The sequence below is a fragment of the Equus caballus genome, chromosome 7 (assembly GCF_041296265.1).
Source record: "Equus caballus isolate H_3958 breed thoroughbred chromosome 7, TB-T2T, whole genome shotgun sequence".
NCBI classification, from domain to species: domain Eukaryota; kingdom Metazoa; phylum Chordata; class Mammalia; order Perissodactyla; family Equidae; genus Equus; species Equus caballus.
This window is the reverse complement of record NC_091690.1, coordinates 48,203,038-48,216,671: the sequence shown is the minus strand read 5'-3', so window position 1 is coordinate 48,216,671 and position 13,634 is coordinate 48,203,038. Positions and strand designations below refer to the sequence as shown.

At 45.3% G+C, this 13,634-nt stretch overlaps 1 long non-coding RNA gene and 1 other non-coding gene across 2 annotated transcripts; both read left to right on the top strand.

The window, feature by feature from the left end:
- Positions 1-6,960: 6,960 nt before the first annotated feature.
- On the top strand, positions 6,961-10,486 carry LOC138925139 (uncharacterized). Its single transcript, XR_011440939.1, has 2 exons — positions 6,961-7,325; positions 8,782-10,486. It is a non-coding gene; the product is annotated as an uncharacterized lncRNA (long non-coding RNA).
- On the top strand, positions 7,197-7,319 carry MIR8989 (microRNA mir-8989). Its single transcript, NR_127995.1, has one exon. It is a non-coding gene; the product is annotated as a microRNA mir-8989 (primary transcript).
- Positions 10,487-13,634: the final 3,148 nt, after the last annotated feature.

Below are 13,634 nucleotides of genomic sequence, written 5' to 3'. Positions count from 1 at the left end.
GCAATGTCTAAATATTCAAATCCTCTCTCAACCTCACCCCCAAACTTTTAATTTCCAAAAATGCAAATCAAATTTTTGTCAATAAAAATGTTTTATGGTTTTTATTACTAGAAGTTAGTTTCAGGGAAAATGTGGCAAGAAGAGGGTTTTTCTTCACCTACCCTCGGAATTCTTGCAGCTCTGTAACTGACATCTCTTTACGTGTGTGTCCATTCGGTAATGACCATCCAATAGCAATAGTGTGTAGTTTGTAAATTTAAAATATATAAAAGTATATAATCATTTTTCTGTCACTACGTGATTATCATAAATATGCATTTTTTTGTGGTACTACTCCCTTTTTAAATTTTACCTTTTGACCCCCTTCACTCATTTCTGCCACATCCCCTACCCTCTGCCTCTGGCAACTACCACTCTGTTGTCTGCATCCAGGACCTTGGTGTTTTTGTTTGTTTCAGATTCCACACATAAGAGAGATCATTCAATATTTGTCTTTGCCTGACATATTTCACTCAGCGTAATGCCACGGAGATCCATCTCTGTTGTCACAAATGACAATATTTCATTCTTTTTCATGGCTGAATAATTTCCATTGTACCTGTATACTACAATTTCTCTATCCATTCATTTACTGATGGGCACTTGGGTTGTTTCCTTATCCTGGCTATTGTAAATATTGGTGCAGTGAAGGTGGCAGTGCATATATCTTTTTGAGTTAGGATTTTTGTTTCCTTTGGACAAATACCCAGCAGTGGAATTGCTGAATCATATGGTAGGTCTATTTTAATTTTTTGATGAACTCTTCTCCATAGTGGCTGCAGCGATTTACATTCCCACTGTCAGCACACAAGGGTTCCCTTTTCTTCACATCCTCACCAACATTTATTTCACACTTGTAGATCTTTACTAATTTTTTAATGATGTTTTGCAGTTTTCAGAGTAGTTTCTACTTCTTTTGTTAAATTTATTCCTATTTTACTCTTTTTGATGGTATTATAACTAGATTTCTTTTGTTAATTTCATTATCAGTCTGTTCATTGCTGTGTATAAAATGTAATTTATTTTTATATACTTACTTGTATCATACAAATTTGCTGCACTTGATTTTCTGTTCTAATAGATTTTTTAGTGGATTCTTTAGAGTTTTTTATTTACAAAATAAATCACATGCAAATGAAGATAGTTTTACATCTTGCTACTCAGTCTGGATGCTTTTTATTTCCTTTTCTTGAATAACTGTATTGGCTACAATATCCAGTACATTGTCAAATAGAAGTGACAAGAGCAGACATTCTTATCTTGTTCCTCATTTTGGGGAGAAAATATCAAGCCTTTCATCTGAAAATATAATATTAGCTGTGGGTGTCCCCTACTTGCTCACTATTAGGTTCAGGAAATTTCCTTCAAATCCTGGTTTGCTGAGTGTTTCTAGCATGAAAGGAAATTGGATTTTGTGAAGTATTTCCACTGTGTCTGTTGAGAAGTTCAGGTCATTTTTGTTTTCCCTCTGTTAATATGATGTATTACATTAATGGATTTCGAGAGGTTAACCCAGCCCTGCATCCCTGGAATTAATCCCACCTGGTCATGGTGTGTAGTTCTTTCAGGTTGTTGCTGGATTAGGGACTAGCATTAGTTGAGGTTCTTTGGATCCATACTCACAAAGGAAAGAAGCCTGTAGTTTTTCCTGTGATATTTCTGTCTGATTATGGTATCAGGATAACACTGACTTCCCAAAAGAGCTTGAAGTGTTGTGTTGATTCTGTTTTGGGGGAGATTTTGTGAAGAATCACTGTTAAACCTTAATTGGATGTTTTGGAGAATTCTGCTGTGAAACCCACTAGGCCTGGGCTTTGTTTATGTTTATTTTTTTCTTCCATAGAGAATTTGTTTGGATGTAGTAGACAGAAGAGTCAGAAATTACCACAATACATCATCTATTTTGTTCCATCCTTGTGTCTGTTTATAGACCATCCAGGGTTCATCTGACTAGTCCAGTTTCTCTACATGGACACTACTGACATTTTTGACAGGGTACCACATTTTGTGAAGGGGACTATTCTGTGCATCACAGGATCCCTAGATGTCTGTACCAGTGCTCCCCACTTCCCGCAGTCATGGCAGCCAGAAATGCCTCCAGATACTGCCAAATGTTCCCTGAGAGGCAAAACCACCCATATGACAAACATCTAGTCAGTTCTTATGGTGGCAACAGACCATTAAATTATCACTACTCATTAATTTTTTTAATTAGTGCATCTGGTGAAACTTGTCCTTCATCATTCTTTATTTGCAATAATTTCCTGAATACCCTTTGGACTTATTTTCAGAAATATACTTTAGAATTACTGTATTATGAGGCGGAAACAAAGATCCTGATGAAAATTTGAGTGGAAATGTCTTTAAAAATATGGCTGTGTCTACACAGATCTGCATCTTTGACTTCAGGAGTCTTCCATGCACCAAAGTTGATTATATTTCCAGGGAGATGACACCTCTGTCACCTCATCAAGGAACACTCAGACTTGTTGGCACAGAGATCTCGGATATGGCATTAGCCCTAAGCCTCCAACTTTCATATATATTTTGAAGGACAGGTGATTTTAATTCAATATTATGAGTTGTTATGTGTAATGCATGTATTTATACAACGTTCAGAAAATCGACTCCTTCATCAGTTGTGGTAATTTTCCAGCTATTTTATCTTTAGTTTGTCAAATAAACAGTGCTCTCATCTCCAATAACAATATTTGCTTTTTCCATCTTATTCATCAGATCGATCATTGTGTTTTCTGACGTGAAGCTATAGATGAAAGCAATGATAAATGGAGTGGGAAGAAACATCTTTGGTTCTTGTTTGGATTGGCTCCTCCTTTCGATGGGCTGCCTCTCACACAGCGGTTCCTCTTCATGCTCTGCTCCCAAACATCTTCCATGAGTCCTAGGCTGGGCTGGCAGTCACTGTGCCTGAGAGTGACCACGGGATTTTAGCACTAAAAAGTGACTAAAAATACTGTGGCACCTTCTTCAGATTTCAACCAAGGGCAAGGGGAATTTGTTCCACAGCGGGGATTTGAATAAGGCCTGTGGGGAAGAACAGAATTGTTTCTGATTCTCACAGAGGCGTCTGTCCTAGTTAATGAACCATTTGTCCTAATTTCGTAATAGGAGGTGAAATGTGCTCAGTGGCAAAGCTGTTGTGAGTCATGCAGCCTGGCGATGAATTTGAGCCCCCTCCTGACTGCCTGTGTAAAGTCACACAAGTCACTCAGCTCCCCTAAGTCTCAGTTTCCTCTCTTATCAAACAGGATCATGCTGGTGCTTCCCTGTTAGAAGTCTGTGCAGATGAAAAGGAATGAGCCAGTCCACCTATGGTTCTGAGTGCAGTGCCCCACACTTAGTAAGCCTCCCTAAAGTGCCTTTATTATTAGTGTCAGCCTTCCTGTTAGTATTCTCACTGTCATTATCATCATCATCTTCATAACAACTTAGAAAGCAGAATTCTCTCAGTGGAATTTACATTTTATACTGCAGATGACTCAATCGTTCTTTGACATGTAAGGTTGCAACTGGCCTGTAAGACTACTGAGAACTAATGCTTTTCATGAAGTCTTGTGATGGCTATTTTGATTTCTTGTATGAGTGCTTACTTTGCCGCACTTTGAAATCTTCACTAAATACATCCTGTGATAATTAGTTTTTGGTAATTTATGCCTCCCCCACTAGATAGAACAATTTCATTAATCCTTCCTCCCACCACTACCTCAAACTCCATGTCATAGTTCAGTCAGACTATTAATAAAAAATAGCTCTAATGTGCAAACATATATCTTGGTGTTGTGCCATTTAGAAGTACTTCATGCTTCCCAGCACAAGAAGGATCAGTTGCTCTCTTATTTTCCTTCTGAGCTAAGACTATGTTGGTTCAGAACCTTGAGAGTTCTTTGGGTGACATCTGAAACTGGCTCCTGTCCACGGAGGGCAAGGAGAGACTGAGGAATGAAGCAGATCACTCTAGATTGGGAGCTGGCAGTTTTAATAAGCAAGGAACTTACATATGAGGCTTGTCTCAGGCGGGGCAAGACAAGTAGCTTTCTGCACCCACCCACCAGTCTTTTTTGTTTGTTTGTTTTTCAGGAAGATTAGCCCTGCCTGAGTTAACATCTGCTGCCAATCCTCCTCTTTTTTGCTGAGGAAGACTGGCCCTGAGCTAACATCCTAGCCCATCTTCCTCTACTTTATATGTGAGATGCCTGCCAGAGCATGGCTTGAAAAGCAGTGTGTAGGTCCGCAACCAGGATCCAAACCGACAATCCCAGGGATGCCAATGCAGAATGTGTGAACTTAACTGATGCACCACTGGGCTGGCCCCTTGAAAGTTTATATAGAGGCTTTAATGGGGTTCAGTAATGTCTACAGTCTAGATGGTCTCAACAACATATTATTCTCTCCAGGCTGCATCCTTGAAATGGCTCTTAGTTTAGGAACCGTGTATAGAATGTACGTTCCAAGGTCAGGGGACTGGGTAAGGGGCCTCCAATTGCTAGAGTCCAGCTGGAGGGTCAACGAGTGTTCAAATGCTTTCAATGACCTCCTCCAACAGAGCAGCTTCTTGAATCTTGGGTAACTCATTCCATTAGGCCCATTTTTCAAAGTCATGGGGAAAAGCTCTCTCTCCATACCTATAAATAATTCCCTGTATTTCTTCAGTGGGGCTTTTTGTTTGGCTTAGAAGACCACCTTGCGGGGTATCCTTGAGTCCTCATGGGCTTCCCTCAGTGCAGGTGGATGCACCAACACTCTAAGTATATTCCGGCCCTCATGTTTGCCATGATGGAGATAAACAGGAACCATATGCTCTTAACAATGACAACTTTAAGACATCATGTCTATTGTGCCAACCACTGTGACTAAAGGACATTTGGGAGCACCATGTTGTGACCTCAAGACAGAGCCAGACTGTCCCTAATGTTACCACTGAGAAGCAGAACAATTTATCAATTCATCAGTGCAGGAAGCACATCCCCAGTTTCTACCCAGATGTGGCCACCACTGGAATTGTACAATTCCCACAAGTGCAAGTGAAAGTAGGGTGGGGAAGGGCAGTGATGAAACGTAGTTTCCTCAGCACCATGTTTATGAGAGTGTGAGAGAGTGGAGCCAGACTCATGCATCTTCCCAGGTGAATGCACATTCTTAGGATAGTGTGTCCTTTATTTAAGGTGGAAATGAGGAGTTAGGAGATAAAACAAAAAAACAGAGGCATTCCTGTCTTAGGATATCAGAGTGATTTCCAGGAAACCTGTTTCTAGACCATTGTTTTCCAGATAGTTCTTAAAGGGGAGATGAAAGCTAATGAAATGAAAATGTCTTCTCCATCTCTCAACGCTTGATGCTGAATACCCACAGAACTTTTCTTCCTACATTGGCTGGTGACTGATGGATGATGCCACTGCCCAGCAGTGTTCTCCCTTGTATGATGACCACTAGTTGTAAACTGGGCCTTCCTTTTTTGTTTTCATTGAGATCACTTGTGGTCCTTTGCTCCTGACCCTCAGTTTCCATCTGTCAGATGGCTTCTGGCCCTGGGTCTGGTGGAGTTATTGCTGAAGTGCAGGGGGACTTGGGTGGGGCTGTTTGACTCAGCTGATATCAGAGGGGAGCATGTCCTCAGGGAATTGGGAGAGGCAGTGGTCAGAAATGGTATGTGTGTATACTACATGGATAGGATGCCTGTCATGAAGTGATTCCAACATTGTCAGAATGAATATGACTCTCCAGTAGCATAGACTCACCGATCAGTGAGATGATTATTTTGATAAAACTCAGTTTTCTGATAAGTCTCATCATAGGTGGATTAAATAGCGTAACCAAAGTAGGGGACAGATCATCACCATGGAGAGTCACTTAACCACCAGTGAGAAAGAGTTCCTGCTTATATTGCCCATGGGATACAAATATTTTCTTGTCGGAAACATTTTCTAAAGTTAACCATTCTGAATACCCACAAGTCACTTTTCTTCTGAAATGATGGCTTGTTTTTGCTCCCAGTGCTGTTATTCTGAATCTGACTGAAGTGTTGGGAGGATGCTCAGCTGATGCATCCCTGGTGTTGTAACTCATCTCAATGGGTTTGCCTCTTGGTGAGTGTGGAGCAGAAAAGCACAACCAAGGCAGAAGTAGATAAAGAAAGGCTCATTACTTGCACAAGCAATGGAGAACACCAGTGATCTCTCCCAAAGCTGTGTCTCCCCAAACAAGGGTTTGAAAGTCCTTTATAATGTGAGATCATAGTACAGTTCATGAATATTCAGTTAAGGAAAAGGCAGGACATCAGGTTTTGTTGCCTAACAGTCATGTTTCTTTAAGGTTCATGGGTAGATGCACACATGCTACTACATACATTGCATGATCTAGAAATGGCTGCTTTGTCCCTCCCAGAAGAGGAGAATTTAAAATGTTATTGAGATTATAACGGGGACAGTTCAGTTCAGTTCACTGAAGAGCAGTTTGAGGCGGCTAGAACTGGCTTCAGCCAGCTCGCTTGTGGGAACCTTCTGTGGTTAGGCTCTTCCTGTAACTTTCTGTCTGCAAAACACTCAACAGATAATGTCAGTTTTTATCAGACCTTCTGTACCCCTTGCTTTGCCTACTTCCCTGGTCACAGTATCTGCGCCTGTGTACCGATTTGGCAAAACTATGTCACACTCCAGTTGTCAACAAAGATCAAAGTGGAGAGGGACTAATTATTGCATATGGTGAGGTGACCTTCAGTTGTGTGTTTGTAAAGAAGGATCACAGTCTCATGAGTCCCCTCCCAGCGCTACCTTTTAATGTAAATATCCCTGCAGAACAGGAGTTCTGGCTGGCATTCTGCTCAGACACCTAAACTCAGGGGCTGTCACTCAGACACAAGGGGGCGTTTCTTGAGAACTGTCCAATCAGAGGCGGCGCCGGGGCAGCGGGGTGGGGCGAAGTTGTTGCTTCAGCCGCCTGGGGACCGCGTCTCTCCGCCACTGAGGGCTTCACATGGCTCTGCCGGTGTTCTCTCAAGCTGTGACCTGTACCGACCGCAGGAGTCGTAGGAAGGACACTGGGGGACCCAGGAAACCTAGAAATGGCGAGGGTTCGGGCGGAGTCAGGATTTGGGGGCGGAGTGTCTGGCCCAAGGTGGACTTCCTTTTTCCCTCCTGCCGTGCTCGGGGTCAGTGGTCGCCTGCGCTTAAGGGTCCTGGTGGCTCTGCCGCAGCCTCTGTGACGCTGTGACCTGCACTGAGCATAGGAATCATAGGAAGGACTCAGGGGACCCAGGAGCCCTAGAAATGGTGAGTGTGCGGCCCCGGCGTGAGGACACGGGAGCAGGGGCTGGTGGGAAGCGGCGGGGCTGGCCCGGCCTCCCGCGGTCCCCTCCGGGGTCTGCGGCCCCGAGTCCGCGGTGGCGCCGCTCGGCCCTCAGGCCCCTCCGGCCGCAGCGTGGGGGCGGGGCCGGCAGCCGGGCCCCGGGCGTCCTGCGGTCCCTGCGCGCGGCGACTTGGGCCGGAGCGTCTCTGGGTCGCTGTGCGCCCGCAGCCCCGCGTGTCCCAGACGGTGCGGGGCCCGCGGGAGGGTCCGCAGGACAGTCGGGCCTCGGTCTCCGGGGTCCGTGCGCGGAGGGGCTGCGGTCTGTGGGGTCCCCAGGGCCTCCTTTCTCCCCAGAGGACGGGCGTTTTTTCTGAATTTTCTATGTATTTGGAGAGCAGAGTCTCAAATCCATGACCCTGTCTGGGATGACCGAGTCTAGGTCTGCCTAGGGCTGGCGACAAATGCCTAAATTTCCAATGTCTCCCCGCATTCCTAAAGGCCAACTTTCTGCCTTGTATTCACAGCATTGTCATCAACTACCTGTTCTCCGTGTTGGATTTGAAACAGGTTCAATATTTCAGTTGTTTTATCATTTTCTCACGGTCGTTGAATGGCTGTTTTTTAAATATTTATTTTGTGTGTGTGCATATTTTCCGTGAGTGAAAAACAGCCTATAACCACCTGGAGCTACATTGTATGAAATCTTCCAGCGTCTCCCCCGGGATCTTTTTTTTTTTTTTTTAAGGAAGATTAGCCCTGAGCTAACTACTGCCAGTCCTCCTCTTTTTGCCGAGGAAGCCTGGCCCTGAGCTAACATCGTGCCCGTCTTCCTCTACTTTATACGTGGGACGCCTACCACAGCCTGGTATGCCAAGCGGTGCCATGTCCACACCTGGCATCCGAACCAGCGAACCTCAGGCCCCTGAGAAGTGGAACGTGCGAACTTAACCGCTGCACCACTGGGCCGGCCCCTCCCCCAGGATCTTTCTGGGCACAGACATCCTGTGGGAAGTCCTCTGGGTGCAACTTCCTCTTGGGAAAGTTTCTTGGATGATCTGTCCTGTCAGCACCGTCCCTGCCTGAGTTGGTCACCTTTAAATGACTTACTGAATTTATTTTGTCTCAATTTTTCAATGAATAGAAATTTATTTAACCAACATGACTTGAAACACAATATAAAATATTTCCAAAGAGGTGAATTTCAGAAAAAATAAAATATTCCCATTTTACATTGCATGTACTAAATTCGTCTTTCCCTTTTTTCTTCCCAGTGTGGGTAGTAATATTCTGAGGTCTGTTCTTTTATTTTGGGTGAGTTCAAATGGATTTCCAGGGCTTAGACTTGCAGACCTGAAGTGTTCAAGTAGGATTAATAGTTTATAAAACAATCTCTAGTCATGGAAATAATACTATATTAACATCTTTTTTTTTTTTTTCCAGAATGTGATACATTCTTCTGGGATTTCTTGTTGAGCCAACAAAGTGCCATACAATTTTCTTCCCTCATTTCCACATACAGACTGGTTTGAGTGATATAGCTGGATTGTTTAAACACTGGGTTTGTGTACTTAAAACATCTCTGGTGGTCCAAAAATCTCTAGTGGGGACAGAGGCCTGAGGGCAGTGAATCTAAGCTGAGGCCCCCTTGAGCCTGCAGAGGGAAGGCCTTGCAGGCCCGGTTGTCCTTCCTGGGGAGCCTCCCCCTGCAGGTGTCCTACTGCTCACACCCCCATGGAAGGAGCCTTTATCCTGAGAGGAGCTGCAGAGCCCTGAAAGCTGGGGGTGCACGTGCTCATGGGGTGGGGAGTGATGCCCTTTCTGAGGTTGTCACTGTGGATTCCTTGGGCCTGTTTCTAGACATAATTGGAGTTTTGCATCCACAGTGTAGGTGTGCTCAGAGAGTAATTTGTTTACACTGAGAAAGTCTGTGAGAGTCAGGAGCTCTGTGTCCTGGATTAGGGCCCATTAATCTGGGGTCCATTTGGGTCAGAACTTTAAACTGGATCCAGCTGAGTTTCCTCACTGTGAGAATGGAGCCTGAGAGATGGAGCATGTGCACTGTTCCCTGGGGAGAGGAGGGTGTGTGGGGCTCCCAGAGCTCCTTCCTGTGGCTGCTCAGGTGCCCTCCCCTCCTTCTCCAGGGACTGACCCCCTCCAGGGCTCTGTCTCCACCAGGAGAGTCAGGAACACGGGACCTTCTGACTATGGCTTTCCTTCTGTCCTGTGGGAAGCAGGCTGCTCATCTGAGCTGATTCCGTATTTGTGTTTCTTTCCTTTGGATTCCTTTATCGATGGGTTAGTGCAGCCCTTTGGCTCTAGTTTCCCTTAGCACTTTGGGCTGAAATTGAAAGTTGATTGAGAGATAGGATGTGATGAAATGAAGACAATTTTTTCATTTTAAGACCAGTTTTTCTATGTGCCTGTCTCTAGAGAACATAGAAATTAAAAATGCTAAAGCAATGGAATTTCTATTTCAATGTGCTCCTTTAAAGGCTCCTTTGATGTGAGGAAAGTTCTGAAAGCTTATATAAATATTTGAAAATCCAATAACCTCTTAAATAAGGGGTTAAACTCAAACCCCTATGGTATTACAATATGCTGCTTACTACTGAGCATATCCCAGTGTGAGATATAGGGGAAGGGTAAACTAGGATGCTGCATGTACTTTTAGTTAGAAAGAGATTTGAAAGTTTTATTTGGTATGGTTACACTTTTGTAACTATTTTTGTTTAAAGGAATTAAATCCTAGAATGGATTTCTATGTACAAGACTTAAAGAACAGGGGACGGCCCTGTGGCCGAGTGGTTAAGTTCGTGCGCTCCGCTTTGGCGGCCCAGGGTTTCGCCGGTTTGGATCCTGGGCGCAGACATGGCACCGCTTGTCAGGCCACGTTGAGGTGGCATCCCACATGCCACAACTGGAAGGACCCACAACTAAAAATATACAACTTTGTACCGGGGAGCTTTGGGGAGATAAAGCAGGGGGAAAAAAAAAAGTTAAAGAACATAAATTTCTCTGTTTATTTGAAATAAATCTGTAAGACAGAAAACTCAGATTTAAGAAGACTCACTTCCAACATAGCCATGTCCCCTCTAGCTCTCTTACTCAAGTCATCCTCAAATACAGAGTTTTGATCATTTTTTCATCTCTTGTTTGTGTTTCTTTATATAAGTCAATTGAGAATGCATATTTTTCTTACCCACTTTATCCTTGTAGTGAGCAGTCAGACTCCATATTTTTGGGTGACTTCTCACAGCTTAAGCCTCACCCACCCTCTTCCCTTGTGCCCCCACCTGGACAAGCTGAGGAGAAGCCTGGGTGCTCTCTCCTCTAGAGCAGGCAGGAGATTTCCCACCACCCCAGCCCCTGCCTGTGTGCAGAGCTCTTGCCCCGGCCCCACCCCCAGGCCCAGTGAAGCCCCAGACCAGGCTCCATTCCTTGCTTTCTGAGTCCTGTCAGAGCTGCTTGAGAGCCCGGCCCTGCCCTCCCCTCAGACCTGTGTTATGTGGGTCCTAAGCCTTTTCCTACCCTGTGTGTGTGTGTGTGTGTGTGCGCGCGTGCCCTCCCCTCAGACCTCTGTTATGTGGGTCCTAAGCCTTTTCCTACCCTGTGTGTGTGTGTGTGTGTGCGTGCCCTCCCCCAGACCTCTGTTATGTGGGTCCTAAGCCTTTTCCTACCCTGTGTGTGTGTGTGTGTGTGTGCGCGTGCGTGCGTGCGTGCAAGCACCACACTCGTCTGAGTCTCAAGAAGGGAACCACGCCTCTGCAGGTGACCATAACAGTACCCTGAGCAGTGTGTTCAAACGACCTCCACCCGTGGGTCTGTCTTCTCTTGCTCTGACTTGCTGCCCTGCTCTGCTGCCTGGTGGCGGCATGCGCTGTGGGCTACTGCTTGCTGGGGAGCTCATGCTGTGAGCTGTGCTGCTGTGTTTATTGTTGACCCTACCAAGGCTAGGTTGACCTACCAAGTTCTAGGTTCAGACTAGAGTTGGTAGCTTCAAGAATTTACAGGCATTTGGAAGCAGGGCTATGGGATTGAGGCCTCCTGAAATGGGTCCTGGGTCAGTGTCTTTGCTGGGAGTTATGTGTGTTAGAGTGAATCTGCAAGAGAAAGTGTGTTGACCTGACATAGCCCAGGGAAGGGGGTGGTGGACAGGGACTATACCCTGTGCAAGAGGTGGGTCCATCAGATGGTCACTCCTGAGAGAGCTGTCATTTAAAAAACAGAGAAGAGGCAGGAAAAGCAGACAGCAGATGGCAGGCTGAGTCGATGCTCCTAATACCAGAGGGCTCCCCAGGCCCCTTCAGTACTTCTGCTGCTGCCGCTGCCTCTACTGCCACAAAGATCCTGACCTTCAGGGTCATAGGGGACACACCCATGGCACCCCTGTGGCACAAGGTATTAGTGGAAACCTGACTTAAGCCCAGGGTTTAAACCTTGTAATGCAACCAGTTGTCATGGGTGGGGGGTGGGAGGGTGTGCTCCTAGCCCTGATGGCACTGTTTTGTGGCTCTTGGGTGAAAAAAGTTATAAATACTAGGGTAGAGGGGCACTCCCTCCCTAAAGTATATCCCATGAAGAAGAAAAGAGTACAAGAAAGACCAGAGGGAAGGAAACAAAAGACAAAATACTGGAAAAAAGGTCTACAATTTGCCCCAATTGGAAATCCAAAATACATAGAAGAAGTTACATAACAAAACAGATGAAGGTACACTGCTTGACTTCTGGGCCTCTACAATGTAGGTTCTGAATTGCTTTTGCTTTCTGATGTAATGCACTCATTCAGAAAGCTTCAAGCAGTTAATACTAGGTGTCAAATTACAGTTATACCTAGGATCCCACTAAATTTAAGGAAGGTGCCCCTGATGATCTTAGGGGTGTTAATGAACATAATATAGAGGACAAAGAGGACAAGTGTTTCATCTTTAGCCATCAGAACTATGGTCTTGCCTAAATTCTCCATGGTCATAACACTCATTGTCCTAAAATATCCCATAGTGAGCTGGGAAGCTCTGAACCAATGATTCAGAATTAAAATTAAATGAAGTCTGCCAAATATAAATTGGCTTGACAAATTGGGACCCAGGGACCTTACCCCACAAATAAAGTAGTTAACATGGCTCAATGTAGATTATCCAGGGCTTGGGAGGATTGAGAACTGTATAGAAAACCTAGCTAGTAAAGGGTTGATTGTTCCCAGTGCTTCTTTTACAGCCCAGTTTGTCCTGTTGTTAAACCTGGAAAGAATGGACGACACCTCAGAGTGGTTTACCTCATCTTGAGGCTGTGGCTGCACCACACAGACCTCTGTCCCCAGTCCCCAAAGTGTGGAAATTACTGACCACAGCCAATCAGCAATTGATAAATATCCTGCTCTCACAGGTTTGGCTGAGTCTGTTCTGTCCAGTCCTGTGTCCACAGCCTCTCAGCTGCACTTGGCTTTCCCCTCTCAAGGGATGTGATGCCCCTTTGCTGGGTTATCCTCAGGGATCTTGCACAGTTCCTCCTGATTGCCTATGGACTTCTGGACCAGACAGCTGCCCCCACAGCTGCCTGCTATACCCACTTAGACATCGAATTCTGGCTGCTTATTGGGCTTTGTTAGAAACAGAGGCCTTTGCAGGAAAGGAGCCTGGTCTCCTGCATGCCCACATTCCTGTCACATCATGGAAAAGGGAGGCCTCCCAACAGTGGCTCAGCATGGCCATAAATGCCTCTTGGCTAAAATGGAAATGGTACCTTCTGGAATGGGCTAAACCTGACATGGCAGGTCTTTCTACATCACAGGAGGATGTACTTTCCGCATCCTCAGCCCCCGCCCCACAGACCTTTAGGAACTGGTGGGAGCTCCTCTACTGCCTAAGACTCTGGTAACCTAGGGTAGCCCCTGGGAAGAGCTGATGGAGTGACAGAGGGAGTCTGTTTACTACACAGACAGTAATGCTACCACTGTATGTGGTGGAGCCTGATGGCTAGTAATGTACCATCCTGCCAGTGGCATCACTCTTAGCAAAGATGGCAAGTGAGGGTTGGCTCACCTTGCTGAGCTGGTGGCAGTACAAATGGCTGTATCACTGATGCCCGTGACAAATCTCTTGTACACCTTTTTACTGACTCATGGGTGGTTGCTAACAAATTAATGGTTTGGTAGGGTCAATGGGAGTGTGAAAATTATCATATTCAAGGCCATCCCATTTGGAGTGCCCCAATTTGGAGGGACATTCCCCAGGCACCAGTCACAGTAAAGGGTACTCACATACAGAACAAACAAATGCTACCACACCAGAGGCAGC